Here is a 27,387-nt window from a genome sequence, read left to right on the forward strand (position 1 = left end):
TTTCCCACAGGCAAAGATGGCTCCTCTGCCTGAGCAGCAACATGTTCAGTTATAAACTCGTCACCAGGTTCGGAGTGCTGCTTTGCCGTAAACGTTTGCTTCCGACACACTTCCTTCTCAATGGGCACGCAGAAATTGTTAACATCATTCAAGCGGTGACCTAAGGACGACTTTGGTATATTTACCCCTCGAGTCTTCTGTTGTACCGACTGAGCAATCGATGCGAATCGTTGACATCCGCACGCAGTCTTTGCTGAATTTTGACCGTGCACCTTTGAGCCCTTGAGTGCTTCATCCACATCTTAACGGCAAAGGTGTAGGCATGCAGTTCCCCGCCAGCTTCACCCTGCGCGATGGGCCCCCGTGCTGTAATGGATGACGTTTCTGACTCTGTATCACAAGCTGATGTATTGTTGTGTAATTTCCTCAGTGTTTTCTGAACACTTTGCTTTGTGGCTGGATGCAGGCTGTTCGATGGCAAATCTAGTCACGCCGTGTGCAGCGCAGTTCCAAGTGTGCCTTCTTGGTGCAGTCGGCAGCGTGTGAGTCTCATCACCTGTGCATCCTGGATACAATCTTGTGGATTTGACACCTTCTTTCCCAAGATTGTATCTTTCCCTCCATTCGCCTCACATTCCCATCTTTACTGCTGATAAATATGACGGCAGCTTCTTGCGGCAGCTGTGCAAATCATTCAGACACTCTGTGCGTGCGTGCGTGCGTGCGTGCGTCAGCGCTTGGAGAAAGCCTGGAGATGTGTAAAGTGAATGACATGATGGGTGGGCCTGAAACTTTGGCCCAAAGATAAAATCTGAGTGGAGAATGTGGGCATCGATCCCACTACCTCTCACATGCAAAGCAAGCGCTCTACCATTTGAGCTAATTCCCCATGGCAATTCTGGCCTCAGCTTTCTTGCTGTCCAGGCTTGCCTCAGCCCCTGTCTCCAAGAAGCTTTGGCCCCAAGGTAAAAATCAAAGTGGAGAATGTGGGCATCGATCCCACTACCTCTCGCATGCTAAGCGAGCGCTCTACCATTTGAGCTAATTCCCCCAAGCTGCAGTTGGGGTCAGCTTTCTTGCTGCTCAGGATCTCCTCACTCCGTCTCCAAGATGCTCGAGAAAGTGCACAGGACCTCTTCATCGGATCCGGCCTGCTGCTTCAACACGGTAGTTTTTCCATTTAATCAACATCTTTGAAATCCATTGAAAGCCACTATCTTTGCTGATTGTGACAGTGCACCCTTTAGCCCTTGAGCGCTTCATCCATGTCTTGATGCCAAAGCTGTGGCTGTGCTGTGGCCCGCCTGCGTCGACCTGCAGCTTGGGCCGACGTTGTGATGGATAACGTGTCTGTCTCCATATCACAAGCTGCGATATTGTTCTCTAATCTGCCTCAATGTTACGTGAGCAGTTTTCATTGTGACTGGACGCAGCCTGATGATGGCAAACCTAGTCATGCAGTGTACAGTGCCCAACTGCCTGTGCCTTCTTAGCGCAGTAGGCAGCGCGTCAGTCTCATAATCTGAAGGTCCTGAGTTCAATCCTCAGAGAGGGCAGGGCTCTTTTTCCACCTTCTTTTCTTCCATTCACCTCTCATTCCCATCTTTGCTGCTGACAAATATGAAGGCAGCTTGCATGCAACAGCTCTGTAAGTCATTCAGATTCTGTGCGTACGGCAGCGTGTGGAGGAACCCTGAACATGTGTGAACTTCATGACAGGACCGCTGGGCATGAAACTTTGGCCCAAAGGTTAAAAATCAAAGTGGAGAATGTGGGCATCGATCCCACTGCCTCTCACATGCGAAGCGAGCGCTCTACCACTTGAGCTAATTCCCCCAAGCTGATTGCTGCGTCCGCTTTCTTGCTGCCCAACATCTCCACACCCCCTGGCTCCAAGATGTTCATGAAAGTGCAGAGAAATTCTTCATCGGATCGGCCTGCTGCTTCAACACAGTCATTTTGCCATTCACTCAACGTGAGCCAGCAGCCGCAGCTCGTGCCATCAGCAGAAGGGAAAATCGCAGTCGACGCGTCATAATCAGTGAAGAGGCTGAATTTGCACATTCAAAGCAAGCCGAGAGGAAAACGGCAGTCAGCACGAGTGTGAGGAGGCAGGCGAGACCCCTGTCTCAGTGTTAGCAATCTACTTTTGCTTGCAGGTGAGGGCTCAGCTGTTGGATGCGTTGCTGCTCAATGCCACTCCCGCTGGCCCGCACACGCAACTGCAGAAACTTTGCAGCCGTGTGGAGGCTGTTTTCCCACAGGCAAAGATGGCTCCTCTGCCTGAGCAGCAACATGTTCAGTTATAAACTCGTCACCAGGTTCGGAGTGCTGCTTTGCCGTAAACGTTTGCTTCCGACACACTTCCTTCTCAATGGGCACGCAGAAATTGTTAACATCATTCAAGCGGTGACCTAAGGACGACTTTGGTATATTTACCCCTCGAGTCTTCTGTTGTACCGACTGAGCAATCGATGCGAATCGTTGACATCCGCACGCAGTCTTTGCTGAATTTTGACCGTGCACCTTTGAGCCCTTGAGTGCTTCATCCACATCTTAACGGCAAAGGTGTAGGCATGCAGTTCCCCGCCAGCTTCACCCTGCGCGATGGGCCCCCGTGCTGTAATGGATGACGTTTCTGACTCTGTATCACAAGCTGATGTATTGTTGTGTAAAATTCCTCAGTGTTTTCTGAACACTTTGCTTTGTGGCTGGATGCAAACTGTTCGATGGCAAATCTAGTCACGCCGTGTGCAGCGCAGTTCCAAGTGTGCCTTCTTGGTGCAGTCGGCAGCGTGTGAGTCTCATCACCTGTGCATCCTGGATACAATCTTGTGGATTTGACACCTTCTTTCCCAAGATTGTATCTTTCCCTCCATTCGCCTCACATTCCCATCTTTACTGCTGATAAATATGACGGCAGCTTCTTGCGGCAGCTGTGCAAATCATTCAGACACTCTGTGCGTGCGTGCGTGCGTGCGTGCGTGCGGCAGCGCTTGGAGAAAGCCTGGAGATGTGTAAAGTGAATGACATGATGGGTGGGCCTGAAACTTTGGCCCAAAGATAAAATCTGAGTGGAGAATGTGGGCATCGATCCCACTACCTCTCACATGCAAAGCGAGCGCTCGACCATTTGAGCTAATTCCCCATGGCAATTCTGGCCTCAGCTTTCTTGCTGTCCAGGCTTGCCTCAGCCCCTGTCTCCAAGAAGCTTTGGCCCCAAGGTAAAAATCAAAGTGGAGAATGTGGGCATCGATCCCACTACCTCTCGCATGCTAAGTGAGCGCTCTACCATTTGAGCTAATTCCCCCAAGCTGCAGTTGGGGTCAGCTTTCTTGCTGCTCAGGATCTCCTCAGTCCGTCTCCAAGATGCTCGAGAAAGTGCACAGGACCTCTTCATCGGATCCGGCCTGCTGCTTCAACACGGTAGTTTTTCCATTTAATCAACATCTTTGAAATCCATTGAAAGCCACTATCTTTGCTGATTGTGACAGTGCACCCTTTAGCCCTTGAGCGCTTCATCCATGTCTTGATGCCAAAGCTGTGGCTGTGCTGTGGCCCGCCTGCGTCGACCTGCAGCTTGGGCCGACGTTGTGATGGATAACGTGTCTGTCTCCATATCACAAGCTGCGATATTGTTCTCTAATCTGCCTCAATGTTACGTGAGCAGTTTTCATTGTGACTGGACGCAGCCTGATGATGGCAAACCTAGTCATGCAGTGTACAGTGCCCAACTGCCTGTGCCTTCTTAGCGCAGTAGGCAGCGCGTCAGTCTCATAATCTGAAGGTCCTGAGTTCAATCCTCAGAGAGGGCAGGGCTCTTTTTCCACCTTCTTTTCTTCCATTCACCGCTCATTCCCATCTTTGCTGCTGACAAATATGAAGGCAGCTTGCATGCAACAGCTCTGTAAGTCATTCAGATTCTGTGCGTACGGCAGCGTGTGGAGGAACCCTGAACATGTGTGAACTTCATGACAGGACCGCTGGGCATGAAACTTTGGCCCAAAGGTTAAACATCAAAGTGGAGAATGTGGGCATCGATCCCACTGCCTCTCACATGCGAAGCGAGCGCTCTACCACTTGAGCTAATTCCCCCAAGCTGATTGCTGCGTCCGCTTTCTTGCTGCCCAACATCTCCACACCCCCTGGCTCCAAGATGTTCATGAAAGTGCAGAGAAATTCTTCATCGGATCGGCCTGCTGCTTCAACACAGTCATTTTGCCATTCACTCAACGTGAGCCAGCAGCCGCAGCTCGTGCCATCAGCAGAAGGGAAAATCGCAGTCGACGCGTCATAATCAGTGAAGAGGCTGAATTTGCACTTTCAAAGCAAGCCGAGAGGAAAACGGCAGTCAGCACGAGTGTGAGGAGGCAGGCGAGACCCCTGTCTCAGTGTTAGCAATCTACTTTTGCTTGCAGGTGAGGGCTCAGCTGTTGGATGCGTTGCTGCTCAATGCCACTCCCGCTGGCCCGCACACGCAACTGCAGAAACTTTGCAGCCGTGTGGAGGCTGTTTTCCCACAGGCAAAGATGGCTCCTCTGCCTGAGCAGCAACATGTTCAGTTATAAACTCGTCACCAGGTTCGGAGTGCTGCTTTGCCGTAAACGTTTGCTTCCGACACACTTCCTTCTCAATGGGCACGCAGAAATTGTTAACATCATTCAAGCGGTGACCTAAGGACGACTTTGGTATATTTACCCCTCGAGTCTTCTGTTGTACCGACTGAGCAATCGATGCGAATCGTTGACATCCGCACGCAGTCTTTGCTGAATTTTGACCGTGCACCTTTGAGCCCTTGAGTGCTTCATCCACATCTTAACGGCAAAGGTGTAGGCATGCAGTTCCCCGCCAGCTTCACCCTGCGCGATGGGCCCCCGTGCTGTAATGGATGACGTTTCTGACTCTGTATCACAAGCTGATGTATTGTTGTGTAATTTCCTCAGTGTTTTCTGAACACTTTGCTTTGTGGCTGGATGCAGGCTGTTCGATGGCAAATCTAGTCACGCCGTGTGCAGCGCAGTTCCAAGTGTGCCTTCTTGGTGCAGTCGGCAGCGTGTGAGTCTCATCACCTGTGCATCCTGGATACAATCTTGTGGATTTGACACCTTCTTTCCCAAGATTGTATCTTTCCCTCCATTCGCCTCACATTCCCATCTTTACTGCTGATAAATATGACGGCAGCTTCTTGCGGCAGCTGTGCAAATCATTCAGACACTCTGTGCGTGCGTGCGTGCGTGCGTGCGTGCGTCAGCGCTTGGAGAAAGCCTGGAGATGTGTAAAGTGAATGACATGATGGGTGGGCCTGAAACTTTGGCCCAAAGATAAAATCTGAGTGGAGAATGTGGGCATCGATCCCACTACCTCTCACATGCAAAGCGAGCGCTCTACCATTTGAGCTAATTCCCCATGGCAATTCTGGCCTCAGCTTTCTTGCTGTCCAGGCTTGCCTCAGCCCCTGTCTCCAAGAAGCTTTGGCCCCAAGGTAAAAATCAAAGTGGAGAATGTGGGCATCGATCCCACTACCTCTCGCATGCTAAGCGAGCGCTCTACCATTTGAGCTAATTCCCCCAAGCTGCAGTTGGGGTCAGCTTTCTTGCTGCTCAGGATCTCCTCAGTCCGTCTCCAAGATGCTCGAGAAAGTGCACAGGACCTCTTCATCGGATCCGGCCTGCTGCTTCAACACGGTAGTTTTTCCATTTAATCAACATCTTTGAAATCCATTGAAAGCCACTATCTTTGCTGATTGTGACAGTGCACCCTTTAGCCCTTGAGCGCTTCATCCATGTCTTGATGCCAAAGCTGTGGCTGTGCTGTGGCCCGCCTGCGTCGACCTGCAGCTTGGGCCGACGTTGTGATGGATAACGTGTCTGTCTCCATATCACAAGCTGCGATATTGTTCTCTAATCTGCCTCAATGTTACGTGAGCAGTTTTCATTGTGACTGGACGCAGCCTGATGATGGCAAACCTAGTCATGCAGTGTACAGTGCCCAACTGCCTGTGCCTTCTTAGCGCAGTAGGCAGCGCGTCAGTCTCATAATCTGAAGGTCCTGAGTTCAATCCTCAGAGAGGGCAGGGCTCTTTTTCCACCTTCTTTTCTTCCATTCACCTCTCATTCCCATCTTTGCTGCTGACAAATATGAAGGCAGCTTGCATGCAACAGCTCTGTAAGTCATTCAGATTCTGTGCGTACGGCAGCGTGTGGAGGAACCCTGAAGATGTGTGAACTTCATGACAGGACCGCTGGGCATGAAACTTTGGCCCAAAGGTTAAAAATCAAAGTGGAGAATGTGGGCATCGATCCCACTGCCTCTCACATGCGAAGCGAGCGCTCTACCACTTGAGCTAATTCCCCCAAGCTGATTGCTGCGTCCGCTTTCTTGCTGCCCAACATCTCCACACCCCCTGGCTCCAAGATGTTCATGAAAGTGCAGAGAAATTCTTCATCGGATCGGCCTGCTGCTTCAACACAGTCATTTTGCCATTCACTCAACGTGAGCCAGCAGCCGCAGCTCGTGCCATCAGCAGAAGGGAAAATCGCAGTCGACGCGTCATAATCAGTGAAGAGGCTGAATTTGCACATTCAAAGCAAGCCGAGAGGAAAACGGCAGTCAGCACGAGTGTGAGGAGGCAGGCGAGACCCCTGTCTCAGTGTTAGCAATCTACTTTTGCTTGCAGGTGAGGGCTCAGCTGTTGGATGCGTTGCTGCTCAATGCCACTCCCGCTGGCCCGCACACGCAACTGCAGAAACTTTGCAGCCGTGTGGAGGCTGTTTTCCCACAGGCAAAGATGGCTCCTCTGCCTGAGCAGCAACATGTTCAGTTATAAACTCGTCACCAGGTTCGGAGTGCTGCTTTGCCGTAAACGTTTGCTTCCGACACACTTCCTTCTCAATGGGCACGCAGAAATTGTTAACATCATTCAAGCGGTGACCTAAGGACGACTTTGGTATATTTACCCCTCGAGTCTTCTGTTGTACCGACTGAGCAATCGATGCGAATCGTTGACATCCGCACGCAGTCTTTGCTGAATTTTGACCGTGCACCTTTGAGCCCTTGAGTGCTTCATCCACATCTTAACGGCAAAGGTGTAGGCATGCAGTTCCCCGCCAGCTTCACCCTGCGCGATGGGCCCCCGTGCTGTAATGGATGACGTTTCTGACTCTGTATCACAAGCTGATGTATTGTTGTGTAATTTCCTCAGTGTTTTCTGAACACTTTGCTTTGTGGCTGGATGCAGGCTGTTCGATGGCAAATCTAGTCACGCCGTGTGCAGCGCAGTTCCAAGTGTGCCTTCTTGGTGCAGTCGGCAGCGTGTGAGTCTCATCACCTGTGCATCCTGGATACAATCTTGTGGATTTGACACCTTCTTTCCCTCCATTCGCCTCACATTCCCATCTTTACTGCTGATAAATATGACGGCAGCTTCTTGCGGCAGCTGTGCAAATCATTCAGACACTCTGTGCGTGGGTGGGTGCATGCGTGCGTGCGGCAGCGCTTGGAGAAAGCCTGGAGATGTGGAATGTGAATGACATGATGGGTGGGCCTGAAACTTTGGCCCAAAGATAAAATCTGAGTGGAGAATGTGGGCATCGATCCCACTACCTCTCACATGCAAAGCAAGCGCTCTACCATTTGAGCTAATTCCCCATGGCAATTCTGGCCTCAGCTTTCTTGCTGTCCAGGCTTGCCTCAGCCCCTGTCTCCAAGAAGCTTTGGCCCCAAGGTAAAAATCAAAGTGGAGAATGTGGGCATCGATCCCACTACCTCTCGCATGCTAAGCGAGCGCTCTACCATTTGAGCTAATTCCCCCAAGCTGCAGTTGGGGTCAGCTTTCTTGCTGCTCAGGATCTCCTCACTCCGTCTCCAAGATGCTCGAGAAAGTGCACAGGACCTCTTCATCGGATCCGGCCTGCTGCTTCAACACGGTAGTTTTTCCATTTAATCAACATCTTTGAAATCCATTGAAAGCCACTATCTTTGCTGATTGTGACAGTGCACCCTTTAGCCCTTGAGCGCTTCATCCATGTCTTGATGCCAAAGCTGTGGCTGTGCTGTGGCCCGCCTGCGTCGACCTGCAGCTTGGGCCGACGTTGTGATGGATAACGTGTCTGTCTCCATATCACAAGCTGCGATATTGTTCTCTAATCTGCCTCAATGTTACGTGAGCAGTTTTCATTGTGACTGGACGCAGCCTGATGATGGCAAACCTAGTCATGCAGTGTACAGTGCCCAACTGCCTGTGCCTTCTTAGCGCAGTAGGCAGCGCGTCAGTCTCATAATCTGAAGGTCCTGAGTTCAATCCTCAGAGAGGGCAGGGCTCTTTTTCCACCTTCTTTTCTTCCATTCACCTCTCATTCCCATCTTTGCTGCTGACAAATATGAAGGCAGCTTGCATGCAACAGCTCTGTAAGTCATTCAGATTCTGTGCGTACGGCAGCGTGTGGAGGAACCCTGAACATGTGTGAACTTCATGACAGGACCGCTGGGCATGAAACTTTGGCCCAAAGGTTAAAAATCAAAGTGGAGAATGTGGGCATCGATCCCACTGCCTCTCACATGCGAAGCGAGCGCTCTACCACTTGAGCTAATTCCCCCAAGCTGATTGCTGCGTCCGCTTTCTTGCTGCCCAACATCTCCACACCCCCTGGCTCCAAGATGTTCATGAAAGTGCAGAGAAATTCTTCATCGGATCGGCCTGCTGCTTCAACACAGTCATTTTGCCATTCACTCAACGTGAGCCAGCAGCCGCAGCTCGTGCCATCAGCAGAAGGGAAAATCGCAGTCGACGCGTCATAATCAGTGAAGAGGCTGAATTTGCACATTCAAAGCAAGCCGAGAGGAAAACGGCAGTCAGCACGAGTGTGAGGAGGCAGGCGAGACCCCTGTCTCAGTGTTAGCAATCTACTTTTGCTTGCAGGTGAGGGCTCAGCTGTTGGATGCGTTGCTGCTCAATGCCACTCCCGCTGGCCCGCACACGCAACTGCAGAAACTTTGCAGCCGTGTGGAGGCTGTTTTCCCACAGGCAAAGATGGCTCCTCTGCCTGAGCAGCAACATGTTCAGTTATAAACTTGTCACCAGGTTCGGAGTGCTGCTTTGCCGTAAACGTTTGCTTCCGACACACTTCCTTCTCAATGGGCACGCAGAAATTGTTAACATCATTCAAGCGGTGACCTAAGGACGACTTTGGTATATTTACCCCTCGAGTCTTCTGTTGTACCGACTGAGCAATCGATGCGAATCGTTGACATCCGCACGCAGTCTTTGCTGAATTTTGACCGTGCACCTTTGAGCCCTTGAGTGCTTCATCCACATCTTAACGGCAAAGGTGTAGGCATGCAGTTCCCCGCCAGCTTCACCCTGCGCGATGGGCCCCCGTGCTGTAATGGATGACGTTTCTGACTCTGTATCACAAGCTGATGTATTGTTGTGTAATTTCCTCAGTGTTTTCTGAACACTTTGCTTTGTGGCTGGATGCAGGCTGTTCGATGGCAAATCTAGTCACGCCGTGTGCAGCGCAGTTCCAAGTGTGCCTTCTTGGTGCAGTCGGCAGCGTGTGAGTCTCATCACCTGTGCATCCTGGATACAATCTTGTGGATTTGACACCTTCTTTCCCAAGATTGTATCTTTCCCTCCATTCGCCTCACATTCCCATCTTTACTGCTGATAAATATGACGGCAGCTTCTTGCGGCAGCTGTGCAAATCATTCAGACACTCTGTGCGTGCGTGCGTGCGTGCGTGCGTGCGTGCGGCAGCGCTTGGAGAAAGCCTGGAGATGTGTAAAGTGAATGACATGATGGGTGGGCCTGAAACTTTGGCCCAAAGATAAAATCTGAGTGGAGAATGTGGGCATCGATCCCACTACCTCTCACATGCAAAGCGAGCGCTCTACCATTTGAGCTCATTCCCCATGGCAATTCTGGCCTCAGCTTTCTTGCTGTCCAGGCTTGCCTCAGCCCCTGTCTCCAAGAAGCTTTGGCCCCAAGGTAAAAATCAAAGTGGAGAATGTGGGCATCGATCCCACTACCTCTCGCATGCTAAGCGAGCGCTCTACCATTTGCGCTAATTCCCCCAAGCTGCAGTTGGGGTCAGCTTTCTTGCTGCTCAGGATCTCCTCACTCCGTCTCCAAGATGCTCGAGAAAGTGCACAGGACCTCTTCATCGGATCCGGCCTGCTGCTTCAACACGGTAGTTTTTCCATTTAATCAACATCTTTGAAATCCATTGAAAGCCACTATCTTTGCTGATTGTGACAGTGCACCCTTTAGCCCTTGAGCGCTTCATCCATGTCTTGATGCCAAAGCTGTGGCTGTGCTGTGGCCCGCCTGCGTCGACCTGCAGCTTGGGCCGACGTTGTGATGGATAACGTGTCTGTCTCCATATCACAAGCTGCGATATTGTTCTCTAATCTGCCTCAATGTTACGTGAGCAGTTTTCATTGTGACTGGACGCAGCCTGATGATGGCAAACCTAGTCATGCAGTGTACAGTGCCCAACTGCCTGTGCCTTCTTAGCGCAGTAGGCAGCGCGTCAGTCTCATAATCTGAAGGTCCTGAGTTCAATCCTCAGAGAGGGCAGGGCTCTTTTTCCACCTTCTTTTCTTCCATTCACCTCTCATTCCCATCTTTGCTGCTGACAAATATGAAGGCAGCTTGCATGCAACAGCTCTGTAAGTCATTCAGATTCTGTGCGTACGGCAGCGTGTGGAGGAACCCTGAACATGTGTGAACTTCATGACAGGACCGCTGGGCATGAAACTTTGGCCCAAAGGTTAAAAATCAAAGTGGAGAATGTGGGCATCGATCCCACTGCCTCTCACATGCGAAGCGAGCGCTCTACCACTTGAGCTAATTCCCCCAAGCTGATTGCTGCGTCCGCTTTCTTGCTGCCCAACATCTCCACACCCCCTGGCTCCAAGATGTTCATGAAAGTGCAGAGAAATTCTTCATCGGATCGGCCTGCTGCTTCAACACAGTCATTTTGCCATTCACTCAACGTGAGCCAGCAGCCGCAGCTCGTGCCATCAGCAGAAGGGAAAATCGCAGTCGACGCGTCATAATCAGTGAAGAGGCTGAATTTGCACATTCAAAGCAAGCCGAGAGGAAAACGGCAGTCAGCACGAGTGTGAGGAGGCAGGCGAGACCCCTGTCTCAGTGTTAGCAATCTACTTTTGCTTGCAGGTGAGGGCTCAGCTGTTGGATGCGTTGCTGCTCAATGCCACTCCCGCTGGCCCGCACACGCAACTGCAGAAACTTTGCAGCCGTGTGGAGGCTGTTTTCCCACAGGCAAAGATGGCTCCTCTGCCTGAGCTGCAACATGTTCAGTTATAAACTCGTCACCAGGTTCGGAGTGCTGCTTTGCCGTAAACGTTTGCTTCCGACACACTTCCTTCTCAATGGGCACGCAGAAATTGTTAACATCATTCAAGCGGTGACCTAAGGACGACTTTGGTATATTTACCCCTCGAGTCTTCTGTTGTACCGACTGAGCAATCGATGCGAATCGTTGACATCCGCACGCAGTCTTTGCTGAATTTTGACCGTGCACCTTTGAGCCCTTGAGTGCTTCATCCACATCTTAACGGCAAAGGTGTAGGCATGCAGTTCCCCGCCAGCTTCACCCTGCGCGATGGGCCCCCGTGCTGTAATGGATGACGTTTCTGACTCTGTATCACAAGCTGATGTATTGTTGTGTAATTTCCTCAGTGTTTTCTGAACACTTTGCTTTGTGGCTGGATGCAGGCTGTTCGATGGCAAATCTAGTCACGCCGTGTGCAGCGCAGTTCCAAGTGTGCCTTCTTGGTGCAGTCGGCAACGTGTGAGTCTCATCACCTGTGCATCCTGGATACAATCTTGTGGATTTGACACCTTCTTTCCCAAGATTGTATCTTTCCCTCCATTCGCCTCACATTCCCATCTTTACTGCTGATAAATATGACGGCAGCTTCTTGCGGCAGCTGTGCAAATCATTCAGACACTCTGTGCGTGCGTGCGTGCGTGCGTGCGGCAGCGCTTGGAGAAAGCCTGGAGATGTGTAAAGTGAATGACATGATGGGTGGGCCTGAAACTTTGGCCCAAAGATAAAATCTGAGTGGAGAATGTGGGCATCGATCCCACTACCTCTCACATGCAAAGCGAGCGCTCTACCATTTGAGCTCATTCCCCATGGCAATTCTGGCCTCAGCTTTCTTGCTGTCCAGGCTTGCCTCAGCCCCTGTCTCCAAGAAGCTTTGGCCCCAAGGTAAAAATCAAAGTGGAGAATGTGGGCATCGATCCCACTACCTCTCGCATGCTAAGCGAGCGCTCTACCATTTGAGCTAATTCCCCCAAGCTGCAGTTGGGGTCAGCTTTCTTGCTGCTCAGGATCTCCTCACTCCGTCTCCAAGATGCTCGAGAAAGTGCACAGGACCTCTTCATCGGATCCGGCCTGCTGTTTCAACACGGTAGTTTTTCCATTTAATCAACATCTTTGAAATCCATTGAAAGCCACTATCTTTGCTGATTGTGACAGTGCACCCTTTAGCCCTTGAGCGCTTCATCCATGTCTTGATGCCAAAGCTGTGGCTGTGCTGTGGCCCGCCTGCGTCGACCTGCAGCTTGGGCCGACGTTGTGATGGATAACGTGTCTGTCTCCATATCACAAGCTGCGATATTGTTCTCTAATCTGCCTCAATGTTACGTGAGCAGTTTTCATTGTGACTGGACGCAGCCTGATGATGGCAAACCTAGTCATGCAGTGTACAGTGCCCAACTGCCTGTGCCTTCTTAGCGCAGTAGGCAGCGCGTCAGTCTCATAATCTGAAGGTCCTGAGTTCAATCCTCAGAGAGGGCAGGGCTCTTTTTCCACCTTCTTTTCTTCCATTCACCTCTCATTCCCATCTTTGCTGCTGACAAATATGAAGGCAGCTTGCATGCAACAGCTCTGTAAGTCATTCAGATTCTGTGCGTACGGCAGCGTGTGGAGGAACCCTGAAGATGTGTGAACTTCATGACAGGACCGCTGGGCATGAAACTTTGGCCCAAAGGTTAAAAATCAAAGTGGAGAATGTGGGCATCGATCCCACTGCCTCTCACATGCGAAGCGAGCGCTCTACCACTTGAGCTAATTCCCCCAAGCTGATTGCTGCGTCCGCTTTCTTGCTGCCCAACATCTCCACACCCCCTGGCTCCAAGATGTTCATGAAAGTGCAGAGAAATTCTTCATCGGATCGGCCTGCTGCTTCAACACAGTCATTTTGCCATTCACTCAACGTGAGCCAGCAGCCGCAGCTCGTGCCATCAGCAGAAGGGAAAATCGCAGTCGACGCGTCATAATCAGTGAAGAGGCTGAATTTGCACATTCAAAGCAAGCCGAGAGGAAAACGGCAGTCAGCACGAGTGTGAGGAGGCAGGCGAGACCCCTGTCTCAGTGTTAGCAATCTACTTTTGCTTGCAGGTGAGGGCTCAGCTGTTGGATGCGTTGCTGCTCAATGCCACTCCCGCTGGCCCGCACACGCAACTGCAGAAACTTTGCAGCCGTGTGGAGGCTGTTTTCCCACAGGCAAAGATGGCTCCTCTGCCTGAGCAGCAACATGTTCAGTTATAAACTTGTCACCAGGTTCGGAGTGCTGCTTTGCCGTAAACGTTTGCTTCCGACACACTTCCTTCTCAATGGGCACGCAGAAATTGTTAACATCATTCAAGCGGTGACCTAAGGACGACTTTGGTATATTTACCCCTCGAGTCTTCTGTTGTACCGACTGAGCAATCGATGCGAATCGTTGACATCCGCACGCAGTCTTTGCTGAATTTTGACCGTGCACCTTTGAGCCCTTGAGTGCTTCATCCACATCTTAACGGCAAAGGTGTAGGCATGCAGTTCCCCGCCAGCTTCACCCTGCGCGATGGGCCCCCGTGCTGTAATGGATGACGTTTCTGACTCTGTATCACAAGCTGATGTATTGTTGTGTAATTTCCTCAGTGTTTTCTGAACACTTTGCTTTGTGGCTGGATGCAGGCTGTTCGATGGCAAATCTAGTCACGCCGTGTGCAGCGCAGTTCCAAGTGTGCCTTCTTGGTGCAGTCGGCAGCGTGTGAGTCTCATCACCTGTGCATCCTGGATACAATCTTGTGGATTTGACACCTTCTTTCCCAAGATTGTATCTTTCCCTCCATTCGCCTCACATTCCCATCTTTACTGCTGATAAATATGACGGCAGCTTCTTGCGGCAGCTGTGCAAATCATTCAGACACTCTGTGCGTGCGTGCGTGCGTGCGGCAGCGCTTGGAGAAAGCCTGGAGATGTGTAAAGTGAATGACATGATGGGTGGGCCTGAAACTTTGGCCCAAAGATAAAATCTGAGTGGAGAATGTGGGCATCGATCCCACTACCTCTCACATGCAAAGCGAGCGCTCTACCATTTGAGCTAATTCCCCATGGCAATTCTGGCCTCAGCTTTCTTGCTGTCCAGGCTTGCCTCAGCCCCTGTCTCCAAGAAGCTTTGGCCCCAAGGTAAAAATCAAAGTGGAGAATGTGGGCATCGATCCCACTACCTCTCGCATGCTAAGCGAGCGCTCTACCATTTGAGCTAATTCCCCCAAGCTGCAGTTGGGGTCAGCTTTCTTGCTGCTCAGGATCTCCTCAGTCCGTCTCCAAGATGCTCGAGAAAGTGCACAGGACCTCTTCATCGGATCCGGCCTGCTGCTTCAACACGGTAGTTTTTCCATTTAATCAACATCTTTGAAATCCATTGAAAGCCACTATCTTTGCTGATTGTGACAGTGCACCCTTTAGCCCTTGAGCGCTTCATCCATGTCTTGATGCCAAAGCTGTGGCTGTGCTGTGGCCCGCCTGCGTCGACCTGCAGCTTGGGCCGACGTTGTGATGGATAACGTGTCTGTCTCCATATCACAAGCTGCGATATTGTTCTCTAATCTGCCTCAATGTTACGTGAGCAGTTTTCATTGTGACTGGACGCAGCCTGATGATGGCAAACCTAGTCATGCAGTGTACAGTGCCCAACTGCCTGTGCCTTCTTAGCGCAGTAGGCAGCGCGTCAGTCTCATAATCTGAAGGTCCTGAGTTCAATCCTCAGAGAGGGCAAGGCTCTTTTTCCACCTTCTTTTCTTCCATTCACCTCTCATTCCCATCTTTGCTGCTGACAAATATGAAGGCAGCTTGCATGCAACAGCTCTGTAAGTCATTCAGATTCTGTGCGTACGGCAGCGTGTGGAGGAACCCTGAACATGTGTGAACTTCATGACAGGACCGCTGGGCATGAAACTTTGGCCCAAAGGTTAAAAATCAAAGTGGAGAATGTGGGCATCGATCCCACTGCCTCTCACATGCGAAGCGAGCGCTCTACCACTTGAGCTAATTCCCCCAAGCTGATTGCTGCGTCCGCTTTCTTGCTGCCCAACATCTCCACACCCCCTGGCTCCAAGATGTTCATGAAAGTGCAGAGAAATTCTTCATCGGATCGGCCTGCTGCTTCAACACAGTCATTTTGCCATTCACTCAACGTGAGCCAGCAGCCGCAGCTCGTGCCATCAGCAGAAGGGAAAATCGCAGTCGACGCGTCATAATCAGTGAAGAGGCTGAATTTGCACATTCAAAGCAAGCCGAGAGGAAAACGGCAGTCAGCACGAGTGTGAGGAGGCAGGCGAGACCCCTGTCTCAGTGTTAGCAATCTACTTTTGCTTGCAGGTGAGGGCTCAGCTGTTGGATGCGTTGCTGCTCAATGCCACTCCCGCTGGCCCGCACACGCAACTGCAGAAACTTTGCAGCCGTGTGGAGGCTGTTTTCCCACAGGCAAAGATGGCTCCTCTGCCTGAGCAGCAACATGTTCAGTTATAAACTCGTCACCAGGTTCGGAGTGCTGCTTTGCCGTAAACGTTTGCTTCCGACACACTTCCTTCTCAATGGGCACGCAGAAATTGTTAACATCATTCAAGCGGTGACCTAAGGACGACTTTGGTATATTTACCCCTCGAGTCTTCTGTTGGACCGACTGAGCAATCGATGCGAATCGTTGACATCCGCACGCAGTCTTTGCTGAATTTTGACCGTGCACCTTTGAGCCCTTGAGTGCTTCATCCACATCTTAACGGCAAAGGTGTCGGCATGCAGTTCCCCGCCAGCTTCACCCTGCGCGATGGGCCCCCGTGCTGTAATGGATGACGTTTCTGACTCTGTATCACAAGCTGATGTATTGTTGTGTAATTTCCTCAGTGTTTTCTGAACACTTTGCTTTGTGGCTGGATGCAGGCTGTTCGATGGCAAATCTAGTCACGCCGTGTGCAGCGCAGTTCCAAGTGTGCCTTCTTGGTGCAGTCGGCAGCGTGTGAGTCTCATCACCTGTGCATCCTGGATACAATCTTGTGTATTTGACACCTTCTTTCCCAAGATTGTATCTTTCCCTCCATTCGCCTCACATTCCCATCTTTACTGCTGATAAATATGACGGCAGCTTCTTGCGGCAGCTGTGCAAATCATTCAGACACTCTGTGCGTGCGTGCGTGCGTGCGTGCGTGCGGCAGCGCTTGGAGAAAGCCTGGAGATGTGTAAAGTGAATGACATGATGGGTGGGCCTGAAACTTTGGCCCAAAGATAAAATCTGAGTGGAGAATGTGGGCATCGATCCCACTACCTCTCACATGCAAAGCGAGCGCTCGACCATTTGAGCTAATTCCCCATGGCAATTCTGGCCTCAGCTTTCTTGCTGTCCAGGCTTGCCTCAGCCCCTGTCTCCAAGAAGCTTTGGCCCCAAGGTAAAAATCAAAGTGGAGAATGTGGGCATCGATCCCACTACCTCTCGCATGCTAAGCGAGCGCTCTACCACTTGAGCTAATTCCCCCAAGCTGCAGTTGGGGTCAGCTTTCTTGCTGCTCAGGATCTCCTCAGTCCGTCTCCAAGATGCTCGAGAAAGTGCACAGGACCTCTTCATCGGATCCGGCCTGCTGCTTCAACACGGTAGTTTTTCCATTTAATCAACATCTTTGAAATCCATTGAAAGCCACTATCTTTGCTGATTGTGACAGTGCACCCTTTAGCCCTTGAGCGCTTCATCCATGTCTTGATGCCAAAGCTGTGGCTGTGCTGTGGCCCGCCTGCGTCGACCTGCAGCTTGGGCCGACGTTGTGATGGATAACGTGTCTGTCTCCATATCACAAGCTGCGATATTGTTCTCTAATCTGCCTCAATGTTACGTGAGCAGTTTTCATTGTGACTGGACGCAGCCTGATGATGGCAAACCTAGTCATGCAGTGTACAGTGCCCAACTGCCTGTGCCTTCTTAGCGCAGTAGGCAGCGCGTCAGTCTCATAATCTGAAGGTCCTGAGTTCAATCCTCAGAGAGGGCAGGGCTCTTTTTCCACCTTCTTTTCTTCCATTCACCTCTCATTCCCATCTTTGCTGCTGACAAATATGAAGGCAGCTTGCATGCAACAGCTCTGTAAGTCATTCAGATTCTGTGCGTACGGCAGCGTGTGGAGGAACCCTGAACATGTGTGAACTTCATGACAGGACCGCTGGGCATGAAACTTTGGCCCAAAGGTTAAAAATCAAAGTGGAGAATGTGGGCATCGATCCCACTGCCTCTCACATGCGAAGCGAGCGCTCTACCACTTGAGCTAATTCCCCCAAGCTGATTGCTGCGTCCGCTTTCTTGCTGCCCAACATCTCCACACCCCCTGGCTCCAAGATGTTCATGAAAGTGCAGAGAAATTCTTCATCGGATCGGCCTGCTGCTTCAACACAGTCATTTTGCCATTCACTCAACGTGAGCCAGCAGCCGCAGCTCGTGCCATCAGCAGAAGGGAAAATCGCAGTCGACGCGTCATAATCAGTGAAGAGGCTGAATTTGCACATTCAAAGCAAGCCGAGAGGAAAACGGCAGTCAGCACGAGTGTGAGGAGGCAGGCGAGACCCCTGTCTCAGTGTTAGCAATCTACTTTTGCTTGCAGGTGAGGGCTCAGCTGTTGGATGCGTTGCGGCTCAATGCCACTCCCGCTGGCCCGCACACGCAACTGCAGAAACTTTGCAGCCGTGTGGAGGCTGTTTTCCCACAGGCAAAGATGGCTCCTCTGCCTGAGCAGCAACATGTTCAGTTATAAACTCGTCACCAGGTTCGGAGTGCTGCTTTGCCGTAAACGTTTGCTTCCGACACACTTCCTTCTCAATGGGCACGCAGAAATTGTTAACATCATTCAAGCGGTGACCTAAGGACGACTTTGGTATATTTACCCCTCGAGTCTTCTGTTGTACCGACTGAGCAATCGATGCGAATCGTTGACATCCGCACGCAGTCTTTGCTGAATTTTGACCGTGCACCTTTGAGCCCTTGAGTGCTTCATCCACATCTTAACGGCAAAGGTGTAGGCATGCAGTTCCCCGCCAGCTTCACCCTGCGCGATGGGCCCCCGTGCTGTAATGGATGACGTTTCTGACTCTGTATCACAAGCTGATGTATTGTTGTGTAATTTCCTCAGTGTTTTCTGAACACTTTGCTTTGTGGCTGGATGCAGGCTGTTCGATGGCAAATCTAGTCACGCCGTGTGCAGCGCAGTTCCAAGTGTGCCTTCTTGGTGCAGTCGGCAGCGTGTGAGTCTCATCACCTGTGCATCCTGGATACAATCTTGTGGATTTGACACCTTCTTTCCCAAGATTGTATCTTTCCCTCCATTCGCCTCACATTCCCATCTTTACTGCTGATAAATATGACGGCAGCTTCTTGCGGCAGCTGTGCAAATCATTCAGACACTCTGTGCGTGCGTGCGTGCGTGCGTGCGGCAGCGCTTGGAGAAAGCCTGGAGATGTGTAAAGTGAATGACATGATGGGTGGGCCTGAAACTTTGGCCCAAAGATAAAATCTGAGTGGAGAATGTGGGCATCGATCCCACTACCTCTCACATGCAAAGCGAGCGCTCGACCATTTGAGCTAATTCCCCATGGCAATTCTGGCCTCAGCTTTCTTGCTGTCCAGGCTTGCCTCAGCCCCTGTCTCCAAGAAGCTTTGGCCCCAAGGTAAAAATCAAAGCGGAGAATGTGGGCATCGATCCCACTACCTCTCGCATGCTAAGCGAGCGCTCTACCATTTGAGCTAATTCCCCCAAGCTGCAGTTGGGGTCAGCTTTCTTGCTGCTCAGGATCTCCTCAGTCCGTCTCCAAGATGCTCGAGAAAGTGCACAGGACCTCTTCATCGGATCCGGCCTGCTGCTTCAACACGGTAGTTTTTCCATTTAATCAACATCTTTGAAATCCATTGAAAGCCACTATCTTTGCTGATTGTGACAGTGCACCCTTTAGCCCTTGAGCGCTTCATCCATGTCTTGATGCCAAAGCTGTGGCTGTGCTGTGGCCCGCCTGCGTCGACCTGCAGCTTGGGCCGACGTTGTGATGGATAACGTGTCTGTCTCCATATCACAAGCTGCGATATTGTTCTCTAATCTGCCTCAATGTTACGTGAGCAGTTTTCATTGTGACTGGACGCAGCCTGATGATGGCAAACCTAGTCATGCAGTGTACAGTGCCCAACTGCCTGTGCCTTCTTAGCGCAGTAGGCAGCGCGTCAGTCTCATAATCTGAAGGTCCTGAGTTCAATCCTCAGAGAGGGCAAGGCTCTTTTTCCACCTTCTTTTCTTCCATTCACCTCTCATTCCCATCTTTGCTGCTGACAAATATGAAGGCAGCTTGCATGCAACAGCTCTGTAAGTCATTCAGATTCTGTGCGTACGGCAGCGTGTGGAGGAACCCTGAACATGTGTGAACTTCATGACAGGACCGCTGGGCATGAAACTTTGGCCCAAAGGTTAAAAATCAAAGTGGAGAATGTGGGCATCGATCCCACTGCCTCTCACATGCGAAGCGAGCGCTCTACCACTTGAGCTAATTCCCCCAAGCTGATTGCTGCGTCCGCTTTCTTGCTGCCCAACATCTCCACACCCCCTGGCTCCAAGATGTTCATGAAAGTGCAGAGAAATTCTTCATCGGATCGGCCTGCTGCTTCAACACAGTCATTTTGCCATTCACTCAACGTGAGCCAGCAGCCGCAGCTCGTGCCATCAGCAGAAGGGAAAATCGCAGTCGACGCGTCATAATCAGTGAAGAGGCTGAATTTGCATATTCAAAGCAAGCCGAGAGGAAAACGGCAGTCAGCACGAGTGTGAGGAGGCAGGCGAGACCCCTGTCTCAGTGTTAGCAATCTACTTTTGCTTGCAGGTGAGGGCTCAGCTGTTGGATGCGTTGCTGCTCAATGCCACTCCCGCTGGCCCGCACACGCAACTGCAGAAACTTTGCAGCCGTGTGGAGGCTGTTTTCCCACAGGCAAAGATGGCTCCTCTGCCTGAGCAGCAACATGTTCAGTTATAAACTCGTCACCAGGTTCGGAGTGCTGCTTTGCCGTAAACGTTTGCTTCCGACACACTTCCTTCTCAATGGGCACGCAGAAATTGTTAACATCATTCAAGCGGTGACCTAAGGACGACTTTGGTATATTTACCCCTCGAGTCTTCTGTTGGACCGACTGAGCAATCGATGCGAATCGTTGACATCCGCACGCAGTCTTTGCTGAATTTTGACCGTGCACCTTTGAGCCCTTGAGTGCTTCATCCACATCTTAACGGCAAAGGTGTCGGCATGCAGTTCCCCGCCAGCTTCACCCTGCGCGATGGGCCCCCGTGCTGTAATGGATGACGTTTCTGACTCTGTATCACAAGCTGATGTATTGTTGTGTAATTTCCTCAGTGTTTTCTGAACACTTTGCTTTGTGGCTGGATGCAGGCTGTTCGATGGCAAATCTAGTCACGCCGTGTGCAGCGCAGTTCCAAGTGTGCCTTCTTGGTGCAGTCGGCAGCGTGTGAGTCTCATCACCTGTGCATCCTGGATACAATCTTGTGGATTTGACACCTTCTTTCCCAAGATTGTATCTTTCCCTCCATTCGCCTCACATTCCCATCTTTACTGCTGATAAATATGACGGCAGCTTCTTGCGGCAGCTGTGCAAATCATTCAGACACTCTGTGCGTGCGTGCGTGCGTGCGTGCGTGCGGCAGCGCTTGGAGAAAGCCTGGAGATGTGTAAAGTGAATGACATGATGGGTGGGCCTGAAACTTTGGCCCAAAGATAAAATCTGAGTGGAGAATGTGGGCATCGATCCCACTACCTCTCACATGCAAAGCGAGCGCTCGACCATTTGAGCTAATTCCCCATGGCAATTCTGGCCTCAGCTTTCTTGCTGTCCAGGCTTGCCTCAGCCCCTGTCTCCAAGAAGCTTTGGCCCCAAGGTAAAAATCAAAGTGGAGAATGTGGGCATCGATCCCACTACCTCTCGCATGCTAAGCGAGCGCTCTACCACTTGAGCTAATTCCCCCAAGCTGCAGTTGGGGTCAGCTTTCTTGCTGCTCAGGATCTCCTCAGTCCGTCTCCAAGATGCTCGAGAAAGTGCACAGGACCTCTTCATCGGATCCGGCCTGCTGCTTCAACACGGTAGTTTTTCCATTTAATCAACATCTTTGAAATCCATTGAAAGCCACTATCTTTGCTGATTGTGACAGTGCACCCTTTAGCCCTTGAGCGCTTCATCCATGTCTTGATGCCAAAGCTGTGGCTGTGCTGTGGCCCGCCTGCGTCGACCTGCAGCTTGGGCCGACGTTGTGATGGATAACGTGTCTGTCTCCATATCACAAGCTGCGATATTGTTCTCTAATCTGCCTCAATGTTACGTGAGCAGTTTTCATTGTGACTGGACGCAGCCTGATGATGGCAAACCTAGTCATGCAGTGTACAGTGCCCAACTGCCTGTGCCTTCTTAGCGCAGTAGGCAGCGCGTCAGTCTCATAATCTGAAGGTCCTGAGTTCAATCCTCAGAGAGGGCAAGGCTCTTTTTCCACCTTCTTTTCTTCCATTCACCTCTCATTCCCATCTTTGCTGCTGACAAATATGAAGGCAGCTTGCATGCAACAGCTCTGTAAGTCATTCAGATTCTGTGCGTACGGCAGCGTGTGGAGGAACCCTGAACATGTGTGAACTTCATGACAGGACCGCTGGGCATGAAACTTTGGCCCAAAGGTTAAAAATCAAAGTGGAGAATGTGGGCATCGATCCCACTGCCTCTCACATGCGAAGCGAGCGCTCTACCACTTGAGCTAATTCCCCCAAGCTGATTGCTGCGTCCGCTTTCTTGCTGCCCAACATCTCCACACCCCCTGGCTCCAAGATGTTCATGAAAGTGCAGAGAAATTCTTCATCGGATCGGCCTGCTGCTTCAACACAGTCATTTTGCCATTCACTCAACGTGAGCCAGCAGCCGCAGCTCGTGCCATCAGCAGAAGGGAAAATCGCAGTCGACGCGTCATAATCAGTGAAGAGGCTGAATTTGCATATTCAAAGCAAGCCGAGAGGAAAACGGCAGTCAGCACGAGTGTGAGGAGGCAGGCGAGACCCCTGTCTCAGTGTTAGCAATCTACTTTTGCTTGCAGGTGAGGGCTCAGCTGTTGGATGCGTTGCTGCTCAATGCCACTCCCGCTGGCCCGCACACGCAACTGCAGAAACTTTGCAGCCGTGTGGAGGCTGTTTTCCCACAGGCAAAGATGGCTCCTCTGCCTGAGCAGCAACATGTTCAGTTATAAACTCGTCACCAGGTTCGGAGTGCTGCTTTGCCGTAAACGTTTGCTTCCGACACACTTCCTTCTCAATGGGCACGCAGAAATTGTTAACATCATTCAAGCGGTGACCTAAGGACGACTTTGGTATATTTACCCCTCGAGTCTTCTGTTGGACCGACTGAGCAATCGATGCGAATCGTTGACATCCGCACGCAGTCTTTGCTGAATTTTGACCGTGCACCTTTGAGCCCTTGAGTGCTTCATCCACATCTTAACGGCAAAGGTGTCGGCATGCAGTTCCCCGCCAGCTTCACCCTGCGCGATGGGCCCCCGTGCTGTAATGGATGACGTTTCTGACTCTGTATCACAAGCTGATGTATTGTTGTGTAATTTCCTCAGTGTTTTCTGAACACTTTGCTTTGTGGCTGGATGCAGGCTGTTCGATGGCAAATCTAGTCACGCCGTGTGCAGCGCAGTTCCAAGTGTGCCTTCTTGGTGCAGTCGGCAGCGTGTGAGTCTCATCACCTGTGCATCCTGGATACAATCTTGTGGATTTGACACCTTCTTTCCCAAGATTGTATCTTTCCCTCCATTCGCCTCACATTCCCATCTTTACTGCTGATAAATATGACGGCAGCTTCTTGCGGCAGCTGTGCAAATCATTCAGACACTCTGTGCGTGCGTGCGTGCGTGCGTGCGTGCGGCAGCGCTTGGAGAAAGCCTGGAGATGTGTAAAGTGAATGACATGATGGGTGGGCCTGAAACTTTGGCCCAAAGATAAAATCTGAGTGGAGAATGTGGGCATCGATCCCACTACCTCTCACATGCAAAGCGAGCGCTCGACCATTTGAGCTAATTCCCCATGGCAATTCTGGCCTCAGCTTTCTTGCTGTCCAGGCTTGCCTCAGCCCCTGTCTCCAAGAAGCTTTGGCCCCAAGGTAAAAATCAAAGTGGAGAATGTGGGCATCGATCCCACTACCTCTCGCATGCTAAGCGAGCGCTCTACCACTTGAGCTAATTCCCCCAAGCTGCAGTTGGGGTCAGCTTTCTTGCTGCTCAGGATCTCCTCAGTCCGTCTCCAAGATGCTCGAGAAAGTGCACAGGACCTCTTCATCGGATCCGGCCTGCTGCTTCAACACGGTAGTTTTTCCATTTAATCAACATCTTTGAAATCCATTGAAAGCCACTATCTTTGCTGATTGTGACAGTGCACCCTTTAGCCCTTGAGCGCTTCATCCATGTCTTGATGCCAAAGCTGTGGCTGTGCTGTGGCCCGCCTGCGTCGACCTGCAGCTTGGGCCGACGTTGTGATGGATAACGTGTCTGTCTCCATATCACAAGCTGCGATATTGTTCTCTAATCTGCCTCAATGTTACGTGAGCAGTTTTCATTGTGACTGGACGCAGCCTGATGATGGCAAACCTAGTCATGCAGTGTACAGTGCCCAACTGCCTGTGCCTTCTTAGCGCAGTAGGCAGCGCGTCAGTCTCATAATCTGAAGGTCCTGAGTTCAATCCTCAGAGAGGGCAGGGCTCTTTTTCCACCTTCTTTTCTTCCATTCACCTCTCATCCCCATCTTTGCTGCTGACAAATATGAAGGCAGCTTGCATGCAACAGCTCTGTAAGTCATTCAGATTCTGTGCGTACGGCAGCGTGTGGAGGAACCCTGAAGATGTGTGAACTTCATGACAGGACCGCTGGGCATGAAACTTTGGCCCAAAGGTTAAAAATCAAAGTGGAGAATGTGGGCATCGATCCCACTGCCTCTCACATGCGAAGCGAGCGCTCGACCACTTGAGCTAATTCCCCCAAGCTGATTGCTGCGTCCGCTTTCTTGCTGCCCAACATCTCCACACCCCCTGGCTCCAAGATGTTCATGAAAGTGCAGAGAAATTCTTCATCGGATCGGCCTGCTGCTTCAACACAGTCATTTTGCCATTCACTCAACGTGAGCCAGCAGCCGCAGCTCGTGCCATCAGCAGAAGGGAAAATCGCAGTCGACGCGTCATAATCAGTGAAGAGGCTGAATTTGCACATTCAAAGCAAGCCGAGAGGAAAACGGCAGTCAGCACGAGTGTGAGGAGGCAGGCGAGACCCCTGTCTCAGTGTTAGCAATCTACTTTTGCTTGCAGGTGAGGGCTCAGCTGTTGGATGCGTTGCTGCTCAATGCCACTCCCGCTGGCCCGCACACGCAACTGCAGAAACTTTGCAGCCGTGTGGAGGCTGTTTTCCCACAGGCAAAGATGGCTCCTCTGCCTGAGCAGCAACATGTTCAGTTATAAACTCGTCACCAGGTTCGGAGTGCTGCTTTGCCGTGAACGTTTGCTTCCGACACACTTCCTTCTCAATGGGCACGCAGAAATTGTTAACATCATTCAAGCGGTGACCTAAGGACGACTTTGGTATATTTACCCCTCGAGTCTTCTGTTGTACCGACTGAGCAATCGATGCGAATCGTTGACATCCGCACGCAGTCTTTGCTGAATTTTGACCGTGCACCTTTGAGCCCTTGAGTGCTTCATCCACATCTTAACGGCAAAGGTGTAGGCATGCAGTTCCCCGCCAGCTTCACCCTGCGCGATGGGCCCCCGTGCTGTAATGGATGACGTTTCTGACTCTGTATCACAAGCTGATGTATTGTTGTGTAATTTCCTCAGTGTTTTCTGAACACTTTGCTTTGTGGCTGGATGCAGGCTGTTCGATGGCAAATCTAGTCACGCCGTGTGCAGCGCAGTTCCAAGTGTGCCTTCTTGGTGCAGTCGGCAGCGTGTGAGTCTCATCACCTGTGCATCCTGGATACAATCTTGTGGATTTGACACCTTCTTTCCCAAGATTGTATCTTTCCCTCCATTCGCCTCACATTCCCATCTTTACTGCTGATAAATATGACGGCAGCTTCTTGCGGCAGCTGTGCAAATCATTCAGACACTCTGTGCGTGCGTGCGTGCGTGCGGCAGCGCTTGGAGAAAGCCTGGAGATGTGTAAAGTGAATGACATGACGGGTGGGCCTGAAACTTTGGCCCAAAGATAAAATCTGAGTGGAGAATGTGGGCATCGATCCCACTACCTCTCACATGCAAAGCGAGCGCTCTACCATTTGAGCTAATTCCCCATGGCAATTCTGGCCTCAGCTTTCTTGCTGTCCAGGCTTGCCTCAGCCCCTGTCTCCAAGAAGCTTTGGCCCCAAGGTAAAAATCAAAGTGGAGAATGTGGGCATCGATCCCACTACCTCTCGCATGCTAAGCGAGCGCTCTACCATTTGAGCTAATTCCCCCAAGCTGCAGTTGGGGTCAGCTTTCTTGCTGCTCAGGATCTCCTCAGTCCGTCTCCAAGATGCTTGAGAAAGTGCACAGGACCTCTTCATCGGATCCGGCCTGCTGCTTCAACACGGTAGTTTTTCCATTTAATCAACATCTTTGAAATCCATTGAAAGCCACTATCTTTGCTGATTGTGACAGTGCACCCTTTAGCCCTTGAGCGCTTCATCCATGTCTTGATGCCAAAGCTGTGGCTGTGCTGTGGCCCGCCTGCGTCGACCTGCAGCTTGGGCCGACGTTGTGATGGATAACGTGTCTGTCTCCATATCACAAGCTGCGATATTGTTCTCTAATCTGCCTCAATGTTACGTGAGCAGTTTTCATTGTGACTGGACGCAGCCTGATGATGGCAAACCTAGTCATGCAGTGTACAGTGCCCAACTGCCTGTGCCTTCTTAGCGCAGTAGGCAGCAAGTCAGTCTCATAATCTGATCGGTCCTGAGTTCAATCCTCAGAGAGGGCAGGGCTCTTTTTCCACCTTCTTTTCTTCCATTCACCTCTCATTCCCATCTTTCCTGCTGACAAATATGAAGGCAGCTTGCATGCAACAGCTCTGTAAGTCATTCAGATTCTGTGCGTACGGCAGCGTGTGGAGGAACCCTGAAGATGTGTGAACTTCATGACAGGACCGCTGGGCATGAAACTTTGGCCCAAAGGTTAAAAATCAAAGTGGAGAATGTGGGCATCGATCCCACTGCCTCTCACATGCGAAGCGAGCGCTCTACCACTTGAGCTAATTCCCCCAAGCTGATTGCTGCGTCCGCTTTCTTGCTGCCCAACATCTCCACACCCCCTGGCTCCAAGATGTTCATGAAAGTGCAGAGAAATTCTTCATCGGATCGGCCTGCTGCTTCAACACAGTCATTTTGCCATTCACTCAACGTGAGCCAGCAGCCGCAGCTCGTGCCATCAGCAGAAGGGAAAATCGCAGTCGACGCGTCATAATCAGTGAAGAGGCTGAATTTGCACATTCAAAGCAAGCCGCTAGGAAAACGGCAGTCAGCACGAGTGTGAGGAGGCAGGCGAGACCCCTGTCTCAGTGTTAGCAATCTACTTTTGCTTGCAGGTGAGGGCTCAGCTGTTGGATGCGTTGCTGCTCAATGCCACTCCCGCTGGCCCGCACACGCAACTGCAGAAACTTTGCAGCCGTGTGGAGGCTGTTTTCCCACAGGCAAAGATGGCTCCTCTGCCTGAGCAGCAACATGTTCAGTTATAAACTCGTCCTCATGTTCGGAGTGCTGCTTTGCCGTAAACGTTTGCTTACGACACACTTCCTTCTCAATCGGCACGCAGAAATTGTTAACATCATTCAAGCGGTGACCTAAGGACGACTTTGGTATATTTACCCCTCGAGTCTTCTGTTGTACCGACTGAGCAATCGATGCGAATCGTTGACATCCGCACGCAGTCTTTGCTGAATTTTGACCGTGCACCTTTGAGCCCTTGAGTGCTTCATCCACATCTTAACGGCAAAGGTGTAGGCATGCAGTT

At 51.1% G+C, this 27,387-nt stretch overlaps 32 non-coding genes across 32 annotated transcripts; 11 read left to right on the forward strand and 21 right to left on the reverse strand.

Moving 5' to 3' along the window:
* Positions 1–978: 978 nt before the first annotated feature.
* Positions 979–1,051, reverse strand: trnaa-agc (transfer RNA alanine (anticodon AGC)). The gene has a single exon. It is a non-coding gene; the product is annotated as a tRNA-Ala (tRNA).
* A 432-nt stretch (positions 1,052–1,483) lies between these two features.
* On the forward strand, positions 1,484–1,556 carry trnam-cau (transfer RNA methionine (anticodon CAU)). The gene has a single exon. It is a non-coding gene; the product is annotated as a tRNA-Met (tRNA).
* Positions 1,557–1,763: 207 nt separating this feature from the next.
* On the reverse strand, positions 1,764–1,836 carry trnaa-cgc (transfer RNA alanine (anticodon CGC)). Its single transcript has one exon. It is a non-coding gene; the product is annotated as a tRNA-Ala (tRNA).
* Positions 1,837–3,742: 1,906 nt separating this feature from the next.
* Positions 3,743–3,815, forward strand: trnam-cau (transfer RNA methionine (anticodon CAU)). Its single transcript has one exon. It is a non-coding gene; the product is annotated as a tRNA-Met (tRNA).
* A 207-nt stretch (positions 3,816–4,022) lies between these two features.
* On the reverse strand, positions 4,023–4,095 carry trnaa-cgc (transfer RNA alanine (anticodon CGC)). Its single transcript has one exon. It is a non-coding gene; the product is annotated as a tRNA-Ala (tRNA).
* A 1,400-nt stretch (positions 4,096–5,495) lies between these two features.
* On the reverse strand, positions 5,496–5,568 carry trnaa-agc (transfer RNA alanine (anticodon AGC)). The gene has a single exon. It is a non-coding gene; the product is annotated as a tRNA-Ala (tRNA).
* Positions 5,569–6,000: 432 nt separating this feature from the next.
* trnam-cau (transfer RNA methionine (anticodon CAU)) lies at positions 6,001–6,073 on the forward strand. Its single transcript has one exon. It is a non-coding gene; the product is annotated as a tRNA-Met (tRNA).
* A 207-nt stretch (positions 6,074–6,280) lies between these two features.
* trnaa-cgc (transfer RNA alanine (anticodon CGC)) lies at positions 6,281–6,353 on the reverse strand. Its single transcript has one exon. It is a non-coding gene; the product is annotated as a tRNA-Ala (tRNA).
* A 1,383-nt stretch (positions 6,354–7,736) lies between these two features.
* On the reverse strand, positions 7,737–7,809 carry trnaa-agc (transfer RNA alanine (anticodon AGC)). Its single transcript has one exon. It is a non-coding gene; the product is annotated as a tRNA-Ala (tRNA).
* A 432-nt stretch (positions 7,810–8,241) lies between these two features.
* On the forward strand, positions 8,242–8,314 carry trnam-cau (transfer RNA methionine (anticodon CAU)). Its single transcript has one exon. It is a non-coding gene; the product is annotated as a tRNA-Met (tRNA).
* Positions 8,315–8,521: 207 nt separating this feature from the next.
* Positions 8,522–8,594, reverse strand: trnaa-cgc (transfer RNA alanine (anticodon CGC)). The gene has a single exon. It is a non-coding gene; the product is annotated as a tRNA-Ala (tRNA).
* A 1,909-nt stretch (positions 8,595–10,503) lies between these two features.
* trnam-cau (transfer RNA methionine (anticodon CAU)) lies at positions 10,504–10,576 on the forward strand. The gene has a single exon. It is a non-coding gene; the product is annotated as a tRNA-Met (tRNA).
* Positions 10,577–10,783: 207 nt separating this feature from the next.
* On the reverse strand, positions 10,784–10,856 carry trnaa-cgc (transfer RNA alanine (anticodon CGC)). The gene has a single exon. It is a non-coding gene; the product is annotated as a tRNA-Ala (tRNA).
* A 1,396-nt stretch (positions 10,857–12,252) lies between these two features.
* Positions 12,253–12,325, reverse strand: trnaa-agc (transfer RNA alanine (anticodon AGC)). The gene has a single exon. It is a non-coding gene; the product is annotated as a tRNA-Ala (tRNA).
* A 432-nt stretch (positions 12,326–12,757) lies between these two features.
* Positions 12,758–12,830, forward strand: trnam-cau (transfer RNA methionine (anticodon CAU)). Its single transcript has one exon. It is a non-coding gene; the product is annotated as a tRNA-Met (tRNA).
* Positions 12,831–13,037: 207 nt separating this feature from the next.
* On the reverse strand, positions 13,038–13,110 carry trnaa-cgc (transfer RNA alanine (anticodon CGC)). The gene has a single exon. It is a non-coding gene; the product is annotated as a tRNA-Ala (tRNA).
* A 1,392-nt stretch (positions 13,111–14,502) lies between these two features.
* On the reverse strand, positions 14,503–14,575 carry trnaa-agc (transfer RNA alanine (anticodon AGC)). Its single transcript has one exon. It is a non-coding gene; the product is annotated as a tRNA-Ala (tRNA).
* A 432-nt stretch (positions 14,576–15,007) lies between these two features.
* trnam-cau (transfer RNA methionine (anticodon CAU)) lies at positions 15,008–15,080 on the forward strand. Its single transcript has one exon. It is a non-coding gene; the product is annotated as a tRNA-Met (tRNA).
* A 207-nt stretch (positions 15,081–15,287) lies between these two features.
* trnaa-cgc (transfer RNA alanine (anticodon CGC)) lies at positions 15,288–15,360 on the reverse strand. The gene has a single exon. It is a non-coding gene; the product is annotated as a tRNA-Ala (tRNA).
* Positions 15,361–16,760: 1,400 nt separating this feature from the next.
* Positions 16,761–16,833, reverse strand: trnaa-agc (transfer RNA alanine (anticodon AGC)). Its single transcript has one exon. It is a non-coding gene; the product is annotated as a tRNA-Ala (tRNA).
* Positions 16,834–17,265: 432 nt separating this feature from the next.
* Positions 17,266–17,338, forward strand: trnam-cau (transfer RNA methionine (anticodon CAU)). Its single transcript has one exon. It is a non-coding gene; the product is annotated as a tRNA-Met (tRNA).
* A 207-nt stretch (positions 17,339–17,545) lies between these two features.
* Positions 17,546–17,618, reverse strand: trnaa-cgc (transfer RNA alanine (anticodon CGC)). Its single transcript has one exon. It is a non-coding gene; the product is annotated as a tRNA-Ala (tRNA).
* Positions 17,619–19,014: 1,396 nt separating this feature from the next.
* trnaa-agc (transfer RNA alanine (anticodon AGC)) lies at positions 19,015–19,087 on the reverse strand. The gene has a single exon. It is a non-coding gene; the product is annotated as a tRNA-Ala (tRNA).
* Positions 19,088–19,519: 432 nt separating this feature from the next.
* On the forward strand, positions 19,520–19,592 carry trnam-cau (transfer RNA methionine (anticodon CAU)). Its single transcript has one exon. It is a non-coding gene; the product is annotated as a tRNA-Met (tRNA).
* A 207-nt stretch (positions 19,593–19,799) lies between these two features.
* On the reverse strand, positions 19,800–19,872 carry trnaa-cgc (transfer RNA alanine (anticodon CGC)). The gene has a single exon. It is a non-coding gene; the product is annotated as a tRNA-Ala (tRNA).
* Positions 19,873–21,272: 1,400 nt separating this feature from the next.
* On the reverse strand, positions 21,273–21,345 carry trnaa-agc (transfer RNA alanine (anticodon AGC)). Its single transcript has one exon. It is a non-coding gene; the product is annotated as a tRNA-Ala (tRNA).
* A 432-nt stretch (positions 21,346–21,777) lies between these two features.
* trnam-cau (transfer RNA methionine (anticodon CAU)) lies at positions 21,778–21,850 on the forward strand. The gene has a single exon. It is a non-coding gene; the product is annotated as a tRNA-Met (tRNA).
* Positions 21,851–22,057: 207 nt separating this feature from the next.
* trnaa-cgc (transfer RNA alanine (anticodon CGC)) lies at positions 22,058–22,130 on the reverse strand. The gene has a single exon. It is a non-coding gene; the product is annotated as a tRNA-Ala (tRNA).
* A 1,400-nt stretch (positions 22,131–23,530) lies between these two features.
* On the reverse strand, positions 23,531–23,603 carry trnaa-agc (transfer RNA alanine (anticodon AGC)). The gene has a single exon. It is a non-coding gene; the product is annotated as a tRNA-Ala (tRNA).
* Positions 23,604–24,035: 432 nt separating this feature from the next.
* trnam-cau (transfer RNA methionine (anticodon CAU)) lies at positions 24,036–24,108 on the forward strand. Its single transcript has one exon. It is a non-coding gene; the product is annotated as a tRNA-Met (tRNA).
* Positions 24,109–25,780: 1,672 nt separating this feature from the next.
* trnaa-agc (transfer RNA alanine (anticodon AGC)) lies at positions 25,781–25,853 on the reverse strand. The gene has a single exon. It is a non-coding gene; the product is annotated as a tRNA-Ala (tRNA).
* Positions 25,854–26,566: 713 nt separating this feature from the next.
* trnaa-cgc (transfer RNA alanine (anticodon CGC)) lies at positions 26,567–26,639 on the reverse strand. The gene has a single exon. It is a non-coding gene; the product is annotated as a tRNA-Ala (tRNA).
* Positions 26,640–27,387: the final 748 nt, after the last annotated feature.

The sequence above is a fragment of the Mustelus asterias genome, chromosome 7 (assembly GCF_964213995.1).
Source record: "Mustelus asterias chromosome 7, sMusAst1.hap1.1, whole genome shotgun sequence".
Taxonomy (NCBI): Eukaryota; Metazoa; Chordata; class Chondrichthyes; order Carcharhiniformes; family Triakidae; genus Mustelus; species Mustelus asterias.